This window comes from Mustela lutreola, chromosome 17 (genome assembly GCF_030435805.1).
Source record: "Mustela lutreola isolate mMusLut2 chromosome 17, mMusLut2.pri, whole genome shotgun sequence".
Lineage (NCBI taxonomy): Eukaryota > Metazoa > Chordata > Mammalia > Carnivora > Mustelidae > Mustela > Mustela lutreola.
In genome coordinates this window covers 47,225,861-47,236,384 of record NC_081306.1, presented here as the reverse complement: position 1 = coordinate 47,236,384, position 10,524 = coordinate 47,225,861, and the positions used below count along the sequence as shown (strand labels likewise).

The 10,524-nt window shown below is 43.0% G+C and overlaps 1 long non-coding RNA gene across 1 annotated transcript; it reads right to left on the bottom strand.

The window, feature by feature from the left end:
• Nucleotides 1-612: 612 nt before the first annotated feature.
• On the bottom strand, nt 613-9,986 carry LOC131819516 (uncharacterized). The gene is made up of 3 exons (XR_009349214.1): nt 6,147-9,986; nt 1,785-1,910; nt 613-850 (listed from the first exon to the last, which is right to left on the bottom strand). It is a non-coding gene; the product is annotated as an uncharacterized LOC131819516 (long non-coding RNA).
• Between the last annotated feature and the right edge of the window lie 538 nt (nt 9,987-10,524).

Below are 10,524 nucleotides of genomic sequence, written 5' to 3'. Positions count from 1 at the left end.
TTTAAATAAAAATTGTATACATTTGCGTGTGCAAGATGATCTAATATACATACACATAGAGAAATTATTACTAGAGTCAAGCTATTTAACATATCTTCTCACATCGTTACCTTTTTGTGTATAAAAGCACCTGAAATCTACACTTTTAGCAAATTTCCTGTATTCTATGCAGTATTGCAAATTGCAGTCATTATGCTGTACCTTGGATCTCTAGACTTATTCATCCTGCGTAACTGTAACTTTGTATCCCTGGACCAACATCTCCCTGTTTTCCCCATCCCCCGCCCTTATTAACTACTATTTCAATCTCTGCTTCTATGCACTCACTTTTTGAATTGCTCTAGTGAGCTCAGGCAGTCATTTCAACTTCTGTGTGTCTGACTGTTTCATTTAGCATAACAATCCCCAGCTTTGTCCAGACTGTCGCAAATGTCGGCATCCTCTTACAAGACAGAGAATATTTCGTCACTCCCCAAATGTTCCCTCATGCCCTTCTGTGCTCAATGACTCCAGCCCCAGGAAGACACTCATTTGTTTTCTTCATCAAAAAGAAGAAGGAGGAGGAGGAGGAGGAGGAAGAAACAATACATACTTAGTTTCTGATCTGGCTGGCTTCTTTAACATAGAATAATTATTTCAACATTCATTCCTATTGTAGCATGCATCAGTAATTCATTCCTTTTTCTTGCTAAGTAATATTCCATTGTATGGAGACAGACCAGTTTCTTTATGTATTCATCTGCTGATGGAAATCAGGCTGTTTCCAGTTTGGGCTAGTGAGTGTGAAACTGCTGCGTTCTCCACCGAGTCTTTCTGTGGCCCCATGTTTTTATTTCTCTTGGGTAAATACCTAGGAGGAGAATCACCAGCGGGTACGGTAAATGTATCTGTAACTTCATCAGAAACGGCAAAACTGGCTTTGAGAGTGGCTGTACCATGGTAAGTCCCCATCAGCAATGTACGGGACGTTCCGTTCTACATCCTCACCGATGCTTTCGTACGGCAAGTCTTTTTCCTCTTAGCCATTTTAAAGGGTATGAGATGGTATCTAATTACAATTTTATATTGCACCACGAAGAATGACGGTAAACATCTATCTTTTCATACGCTTGTAGGTCATCCATAAATCTTCCTTCATGAAATGTGTTCAAGTCTTTTTCCCAGTTTTTAATGGATTGTGTACTATTTCACTGAGTTGTAAGAGTTCCCCCCGTTATATGTTTGAGACACAAATTCCACTCTGTGTATTTGGCGGTAGGGAGTGACTTGCCCTACCCTAGTTATCAGAGCTACTTATCCTAATTACTGGAAGCTTCTTGTCCACAAAGTTATGTGACCTGGATGTAGCTGACACCCGCTGCATTAGTTAGGGCTCTAGGCTTTGTTTCTGGGAGAAAGGAGGTATGGTCTAGAACGTTCTCATTCTTTTAAATCTGACTTCCGAACATAGCAGGAAGGAAGGAAGGAAAGAAAGGTAGGAATAAAGAAAAGGATATTCTAGGGAGTAATTACCTACCCACAACCCCCACTGGGTCTGGGCAGGGCTATTACTGTCACTCAAGCTAACAAATTAGATATTCTTTGACTTGGACTGACTTTCTGCCTTATGGGTTCTTCTACCACATCCAGAAAATGGAAGGTCTGTCCTGCTGTCCCCTGATTCATGAGAGGAGAGACCATGGCTCCTTCTCTACCACCTTTGAACTAAATAATGTGACCAGTCCTTGAAGGTAGAAAACTGAAGTGGAATCAGCCCACAAGTTGCGGGTCTGTTGTTGGATTACCTTCTGTTTTCCAAGGGGAACAGTCTTGGTGTCCAATTAATTAGGGTTTCCAACCCAGAGCAGCAGAGGAGGGACGTCTTTCTTCCTTCCATAGCATCCGTCCAAGCCTCATTGCACTCCTCGGAGCTGTGAAGAAGAGTGGGCTGGAGTAACGTCACCCTCCAAGAAAAGGGTTAACGTATCTGGAGACCTCACGCTTATTCGAATCAAACTAATCCCCTGGACCGAATGGGAAAGGAGAAGGAGAGGCGGTGTGGGGGAGAGAAGGGGACTTCAGGATGACTGGCGGCCACAAAAGGGAAGAGGTGGATGGGGCAGGCTTTAAGCTGAGTTTTGCTGGCCCTTTGTGTTTCAGCACCGGCCCCAGGTAGCAAACGGAGGAGACGGGGATGAGCGGATCAGGAGGTCCTGACGTAGGGAAGAGCCAGGCCACCGTGGGAAGATGGTGTCTATTCAACATCCCCGTATCACAGGCCAGTACCCACCTGGTTCCACATCACTAAGCCCAAAGAGCTCAGTTTGCCTGCTGCAGAGGGAGCACGCTCCCCATCCCTGCGGCAACCCCCACTGCCCCTCTTTCAGAATGTCTCTGTGTTGCAGAGCTCAGGAGGCAGGAAGAGGAAGTCACAGAGGAAAGAGTACATTGTCTGTTGAATACCTTCCTCCAGAAGTCGTGCGAGGTACCTGTCTTCCAGAGTCCTTGGCCTCGTTCTAAAACTCTGTGGATCACCATAGCCTACTCGTTGTCTCGGGCTATGCTCCAGAAACCCTCGGGAGAGGGCTTACCATCCTACACACCCGAAAGCTGAGGCTCACAGAGGTTATGGGCTTTGCCCAAGGTCACCCAGTAAGTGGAAGAGTCTGGATCAGAACAGAGGTCTCGAGTTCAGCGAACAAGAAATGAATCCTGTGTTGACTGCTTGGATGGATAGGCTGTTGGAACGGAATCTGCCTTATTCCGGGAGCAGACTAACAAAGGAGCAAAAAGACTCGAACCTCCGCCGGTCTGTGCCATTAAACAGGAGGGAGGGAACAACATGGAAATGAAGGCCTCTAGGAACAAGCAGTTAACCTGATTCTGGTTCCCCAATTTGAGAAATTCCTCAAGTGTCTCTACTTCAAATTGAATAATTTTCCAATTTCTTTCTCAAGGTAATTTTTTTTTTTAAAGATTTATTTATTTATTTATTTGACAGAGAGAGATCACAAGTAGATGGAGAGGCAGGCAGCGAGAGAGAGAGAGGGAAGCAGGCTCCCTGCTGAGCAGAGAGCCCGATGCGGGACTCGATCCCAGGACCCTGAGATCATGACCTGAGCCGAAGGCAGTGGCTTAACCCACTGAGCCACCCAGGCGCCCCACTCTCAAGGTAATTTTTTAAACTACTAATTTTTATGGGCTTAAGCATGTGAAAAGCCGACTACTGTATGTCTTTTTAATTAGATCCTTTACATGATAATTAAAATCTCTCTTTGCATCATAGCTATTCTTAAACTCTGCTGTAATGTTCCTCTGGCTAGAAGTTAGCTGACCATCTGGAAGCAATAAAATATCTTAACCTTAAAATGCAAACTATCAGTTAGAGATGCCACAAATTAGACCCACTCGGCATCACTCTAATGGGTAAATGCCAGGCCCCATCCTTCATTCTGTCTAATCAGGAAACCGCAGGATCTCCCAGTTGGAACAGGAATTTTGAAAGTCAAATAGTCCTTCTTCCTTTGGAGTTTCAGAACAAATCCTAACCAGGCCATCCCGTGAATGGTCCTGGGGGATACAGGCATATGGCCTGCCAGAAAGAAGTTGGGAGGCTGTTTTTAGAAGATTCTGCTGAAGTCCATTCATGTCTGGGGGCTGGTGACCAAGACGGGCCTTGGTGGTCTAAGCGGGGAATAAATTCTGACTAGAAGCTTGGGAAGGGTTTGTATGCAGAAGGGATGTAAGCAGGAACCAGAAAGAGAATGAATTATGAATGAGGGGATCACAGGCCCAGGTAAAATGGTGGGAAGGAAGAAAGCTTTTCATGTGGTACTCTGGAATTCTTCCAACCGAATCAATTTTATATTAGTTAAACGTGAGGACAGACTGGTGGAAGTAGCGTGATCAATACAGTTACCCACTCAGAGATATATTTTATTTATGCTGATGGTGGTGATTTCCTTGACCCTCTAGAACCACTTCCCTTCAGATGTTCCGCCATTGTTGTCTCTCGCGGAGACAAACAAAGACCGAGAGATGGGCAAGAGCACAGGCTGTTCATTCAGGACTTCCTATGGCAAGGGAGTCAGCCCCGACGCGTGGGCTTGGCAGAGACAGCGTGTGGGAGATGGGGGTGTGGGGTTGAGCTTCAGGTCACCCGGAGGGGAGGCTGTTGTCTTGGGGAAGCTGTAGATGGGCTCGTCAGGAGAAGGCATTCCATAGGATTGCCCAGGAAGAGCGTAGTTCACGTCCTCTGATTGGTCCTAAATCAGAACGGGAACCACAATTACGGAAGCTATCAGGTTTTCATCAAATCCTGGCCATTGGGGGCCAACTGTTACTGGTTGCTACTGTTTAGCTTCCTGGGCCAGTTGCTGGAAGTTAGCTGTCTGACCTCCAGGCTAAGAAATAGAAGCCTGATTCTTGGAATGGCCACTGTGCATGATTGGTTGGTTTCCTGGGCTGGTTGCTATAGTTTGTGGGTCATGGCGCTATTTTTACATGGTCTGGCCATTGTCTATTTGCATACTCAGACTCTCACCCTTATTTTAATCCTATATGTTTCAGACGGCACTACTCATTTAGCATTTATAAGACAACATAACCTGTTGGTTAAGAGCATGAATCTGGAGCAGGTGGTGGTGCCTGGATGGCTCAGTCAGTTGAACGTCTGTCTTCAGCTCAGGTCATGATCCCAGGGTCCTGGGATGGAGCCCCGTGTCAGGCTTTCTGCTCAGCGGGGAACCGGCTTCTCCCTCTCCCTCTGCCCCTCCCCAGCATTCATACACGCTCTCTTTCCCATTCTGTCTCAAATAAATAAATTTTTTTAAAACAAGAACATGAATTTTGGAATCCAACCGCATGGTTCAAAGTCCAGCTCTACTCCTATTCACTGTGTAATCTTGAATACACAAATATAATGCAAATAGACAATGGCCAAACAGTCTATAAAAATAGAGCCATGGCCCAGCCCAGGGAACCAACCCACTGTGCACTGTGGCCAGTCCAGAAGTTTAACTTCCTGGTCCTCAGTTTTATTATCTATAGAGATAAAAAATAGCACCTCCCTTATAGATTTATTTTGAGGATTAAATGGGTTAATAGTATCCACGTAATGCATGTAGGCCTGGGCACAGAGTGAGCACTATAGAGACATTTGCTCTTATTAAAAATTAAATAAGGAAAAAACAAAAATGACAGGCGTATGCAACGTCCTTCCAAGTCCAAGATTTACCAGATATGACTCCCTGAGCTTCCTATGCTATCATACACACACTTCAAGAAATGTAAAGAAACAATTAGTATGTGGAAAGATTCTGCATCAGAAGTTTTAAAATCTAATATGAGTGGCTTCTCAAAAAGTCATTAATACATAAAAATCTATATTCTTCCTACAATGGATCGTAACAGCAATACCTAAGTCTGCACAATTTTTCTCCTGAAGCTAGTAATGAACAGCATTTACGGTCACATTCTTAGGAAGCAATTTGTGGAGCACTAGCCTCCGGGGAGAAGCAAAGCCAATTATTCTTTGTTTAACCCTTTTAAAAATGATGAACTCTAACATACCTACAGAAATATTTGCAAATCAAAAATGGGCAGCTCAAGAACTCAGAGAAGCCATCTGTGTAACCATCACCCTCATGAAGAAATACAACTTCAGCTCCCAAGAACCCCATAGGACCCCCACCCACCACTATCCTCCAATTTACGTGGACACTATCCTGTCCCCCAGTCTTATGGTGTCAAACATAAGCAAAGTCAGATACCAATCCAAGAGTGCTAAGGACAGATTTTAAATAGTAAGGACAGTTTTTAAACAGTAAATCTCAAATTTACATCCCTAGTGCAGTAGGGAAGAGCATCTACACTGAACTGAACCCAACCTTGATTTGTGCAGAGGTGACTGGGTATTTCAACAGGAGAGTGAGGAATTGGGCAGGGGGGCGAGCAGGGGCCAGCAGCGACAGGAAAGTGAGAGTTTACAAAGAGTGGGTTAGTGTCAGTGTCCATGAAGCCAGCTGTGTCTGTTGCTGGCAACTCTCAGAGTCAGGATTCTTTCCTACAGGGACTGGGAGACAGAGGTCCTAATTTCCTGGGGATTATATTTTAAAGGAATGGCTTTCAGGTTCATGAGAAAGTGAAAGACCCGCGGATCCCCTTACCCAAGAATCCAACACTGCCACTGGATGCAAACAGCAAGAGGTTTATTGTCACGCAGGTACCGGCGGGTGGTCGGTAACTCCGGCTAACCAAGCACACCAACCGGAGAGAAGCAGGGTCTTTTATAGGAAGGTACAAACAAGGTTTGGGTGGGGCGCATATGATTGGTTGATAGTTTGAACTTTGAAAAAGGCATATTTGGAGTTTGCTGATTGGCCCTGGGGACCCGCACGCGCGAAGAGAGCGGCGGGAAGGGGGAACAAGCTGATTGGTTATGAGGGCCCGCGCGAAGGGAGAGGCGGGAAAGGGGAACAAGAAGGGGGAAGGGAGGAATGCCATCATGGCGTCTCCATTATTTCTATATGCCAAGCGGTAACAGAAAGGCAAAAGAGCAATTAGTAAGCAATTAATCACACAATTAATAACCTAATCTTATACCTAAAAGCCAGCGGTTTACAGAAAAGCAAATAAGCGGTTAGTTATCCTATCTGTTTACTAAGGGAGGGGTCTTTCAAAAGACACTCTAGAGTTGTAGGACAAAAATACACATCTCAAAGGGACAGAAGAAGGTCTTGCAATTGTAAGACCTTTTTAGTAAAATTTCTAAGAAAGCATGTATGTTTGGGTGTTGGCTAGAACAGTTCATGGTAAACCCTTCCTTGCTTTTCCTTTTCCTCTTTTTTTTTTTCTTTTTCTTTCTTTTTTTTTTTTTAAAGTAGCCTCCATGCCCAGCATGGAACCCAATATGGGGCTTGAACTCATGACCCTGAGATCAAGACCTGAAGTGATGTCAAGAGTCAGATGCTTGGATGACTAGGTGGCTCAGTTGGTTAAGCAACCGCCTTCAGCTCAGGTCATGGTCCCAGAGTCCTGGAATCGAGTCCCACATCGGGCTCCCAGTTCCATGGGGAGTCTGCTTCTCCCTCTGACCTCCCCTCTCGTGCTCTCTCTCACTCTGTCTGTCTGTCTCTCTCTCAAAATAAAAATCTTTTTTAAAAAAAGAGTTGGATGCTTAACCAACTAAGTCAATCAGGTGCCCCACCTTGCTTTTGTTTAGTTTTACCCCTAACCACACATCCTGACTCATGTTCTATCTCACAAGCTCATAGATTACTCATGATGTATGTTAACATACCTTATCAGTTTCACCTATCCCACTTGTTTTCTTGCCTCTGTAGAAGAGTTAAATATTGTATAATAACACAAAAAAAGTGCCCGCACCCTCCTAGAAACCGGTAAGAGAGGGAAGGGGCAGAAAAAACACTCAAAGAAATAATGTCTTAAACCTTCTCAAATTTCATGAAAAACAATCTACACACCCAAGGAGCTCAGTAAACTCTAATTACTATAAATATAAAGAGATCCACACATAGATACATAACAGAGAAAGTCAAGCTCCAAAAAGAGCTCCTCCACAGAGGTCTTCTTTAGACATTATGCATGAGTTCCCATGGACTTTCTAGTGCTACTGTAGTATGAGTTCCTTCCTAGGACCACGGCCATCTTACAGACGACTCCATTACCAACATTAGCCCAACCACAGCAATGGCCGGTAAACACGAGGACTGGAAGACCATCTCCAACTTTTCTGGAAAGTTAACTATGAAGAAACCCATCTTCTTAGAGCCAAAGCTCAAGTTCTATTCCATCTGACTGAGGCAGAAGTAAGCATGTGCCTCACAGTCTAGGCACAGACAGAATCCCATCCATGCTCTCAATGAGGATCCCCTTGACCCAGGGATCTGTCCCCAAACTACCTAAGCCAAGGAAGCACACACCGAGTCAGGTGGCAGAGCCCTCACCATTGACCCAACAGATGCTGATGGGACAACGGCATTGGCCAGTTTTGAATGTTCGACCGACCAGACTTGCATTCCTGGAATAACACAATCTAATGGCAATATAATATCCTTTTTTAATATTCATGGGTTTGTTTCATTAATGTTCTGGGTACAACTCTTGCATCGTGGTCATGAGTAAGATGGGTCTGTAATTTTCCTTACTGCCTTATCAAATGTTTAACAGTTTAATTGATACATGATTTACATACTATAAAATTTACCCATTATAAACATATGGTCCAGTGAGTTTTAGTAAATTTATACAGCTGTGAAGTTACCACCACAATGCAGTTTAAGAACATTTTCTTTACTCTAAAAAGCTCCTTTGTGCCCATTTACAGACATTGTTACTTCCACTCCTAGACCCAGATAATTACTAGGGTGATCAGTCTTCTGTGTCTAGAGATTTGACTTTTCTAGAATTTTCCTATAAATATTGTTTAAAAATATATGTAGTTTTTGTGCCTGGCTACTTTCCTAGTGTACCTTTTTTGAGGTTCCATCCTTTTGTAATATGTATAAATAGTTTGCTCCTTTTTATTGCTGAGTAACATTCTATTGCCAGCAGACACCACATTTTGTTCATTTATTCACCGGTTGATGGATAATTTGGTTGTTTCCAGTTTCTGGTTACTACGAGTAATGCTCCGATGAATGTTCACATATGTATCTTTATGTGGAAATATATTTTCATTTCTTTTCATACATCCCTAAGAAAGAGATTATTGGGTTCTACTGTTAAGTGTGGGTTTAAATATTTAAGAAACCACTAAATTGATTTTCCAAAGTGGCTGTGCTAGTGTGTGGAAAGGGGTAAAGTGTTATTATATTATAGTTTTGATTTGCATTTATATATATGAAATGTAAAATAAAAATAAATAATATGAACAAGAAAACTCTGGAACTTAATATCCCTGAAATGAAAAATTCATTAGATGAACTCAAAAGTGGACAGGATGAGAGCTGGCAGGACAAAGAATACATGAACTTGAAAGTAGACCCATAGAAATGATTGAATCTGAAGGACGGGAAGTGAAAAAGGAAGAAAAGTCAAGAGTGCCTCAGACACTTGTGGGATACCATCAAGTACACCATCACGGATTCCTAGAAACCGGTAAGAGAGGGAAGGGGCAGAAAAAACACTCAAAGAAATAATGTCTTAAACCTTCTCAAATTTCATGAAAAACAATCTACACACCCAAGGAGCTCAGTAAACTCTAATTACTATAAATATAAAGAGATCCACACATAGATACATAACAGAGAAAGTCAAGCTCCAAATAAAGATACGTCCCATGCTCATGTATTGTTAAGATGGCAGATCTCCCAGACTGGGGAATACATTCAAAGCAATTTTTATCAAAATCCATAACCAATGCAATCTGAACAAGAAGAACAAACTTTTAAGACTTCCCGTAGCTGGTCTCAAAGGATAGGCCTAGATATTAATGAAACAGAAGTAGAATTTCCAGAAATAAACCTTTTCATTTATGGTTGGTTGATTTTGACAAAGGTTTCAAGGCAATTCGATGGGGTAAAAGATAGTATCTTCAACAAATAGCGCTGGAAACTTGGATATCCGTTTCTATTTATTTATTTTTAAAGATTTTATTTATTTGACAGACGGAGAAAGAGAAAGAGAGCATAAGCAGGGGTGTGGCAGGCAGAGGGAGAGGGAGAAGCAGGCTCCCCACTGAGCAGCAAACTTGATGCGGGACTCCATCCCAGGACCTTGAGATCATAACCAGAGCTGAAGGCAGCTGCTTAACCAGGTGTCCCTGGATATGCAAATTTAAAATAAGAAACTTAATATTTAAAATAAGAAACTTAGAACTGCATTTCAAACCATGTACAAAAGTTAAGTGAAAATGGATCACAGACCTAAACGTAAGAGAAAATTGTAAAACTTCTTAATGAAAACCTAGGGGAAATCTTTGTAAACTTGACTTAAGTGAAGACCTCTTAAAATAAAACCCAAACTGTGATTTTAGGAAAATAATTAATAATGGAATTGCTTTAAAATTAAAGTTTGCCCTGGGACGCCTGGGTGGCTCAGTTGTTGGTTGGACGACTGCCTTCGGCTCAGGTCATGATCCCGGAGTCCCGGGGTCGAGTCCCACATCGGTCTCCCAGCTCCACGGGGAGTCTGCTTCTCTCTCTGACCTTCTCCTCGCTCATGTTCTCTCTCACTGTCTCTCTCTCAAATAAATAAATAAAATCTTTAAAAAAAAAAAAATTAAAGTTTGCCCTTCTTTTTTCACGCCACCACTTGAGAATTCCTGCCCTCTCCATTCTTTTCATTCTTCCCTTCAAATATTGTATTTTAAAGTTCCTGTATGATATCTTGTTTTTTTTTAAACATTTTTTTTTTCTTTTGTCAGAGAGAGCAAGCACAGGCAGACAGAATGGCAGGCAGAGGCAGAGGCAGAAGCAGGCTTCCTGCTGAGCAAGGAGCCCAATGTGGGACTCGATCCCAGGACGCCGGGATCATGACCTGAGTCAAAGGCAGCCGCTTAACCAACTGAACCACCCAGGCGCC